This window comes from Sinocyclocheilus anshuiensis, unplaced genomic scaffold (genome assembly GCF_001515605.1).
Source record: "Sinocyclocheilus anshuiensis isolate Anshui unplaced genomic scaffold, SAMN03320099.WGS_v1.1 scaffold2456, whole genome shotgun sequence".
In the NCBI taxonomy this organism is placed as follows: domain Eukaryota; kingdom Metazoa; phylum Chordata; class Actinopteri; order Cypriniformes; family Cyprinidae; genus Sinocyclocheilus; species Sinocyclocheilus anshuiensis.
The window spans coordinates 77413-78010 of record NW_015542480.1 but is presented as its reverse complement, the minus strand read 5'-3'; positions in this window follow the sequence as shown (position 1 = coordinate 78010).

Here is a 598-nt window from a genome sequence, read left to right as displayed (position 1 = left end):
AAGGAAAGATTGCTATCAAATAGCACACCTAGGTTCCTAACTGATGACGACGAATTGACAGAGCAGTCATCAAGTGTTAGACAGTGTTCTAGGTTATTGCATGCAGAGGTTTTAAGTCCGATAATTTACACCTCTGTTTTTTTTTTTCAGAATTTAGCAGAAGAAATTACTCGTCATCCAGTTTTTTATATCTACTATGCATTCCGTTAGTTTTTCAAATTGGTATGTTTTGCTGGTCCGCGAAGAAATACAGAGCTGAGTATCATCAACATAACAGTGAAAGCTAACACCATGTTTCCTGATGATATCTCCCAAGGGTAACATGTAAAGCGTGAAAAGTAATGGCCCTAGTACTGAGCCTTGTGGTACTCCATACTGCACTTGTGATCGGTATGATACCTCTTCATTCACTGCTACGAGTTGATGGCGGTCAGATTAGTACGATTTGAACCATGCTAATGCACTTCCATTAATGCCAACAAAGTTGTCTAGTCTATGCAAGAGAATGTTGTGGTCAATAGTGTCGAACGCAGCGCTAAGATCCAATAGCACTAATAGAGAGATACAACCACGATCAGATGATAAGAGCAGGTCATTT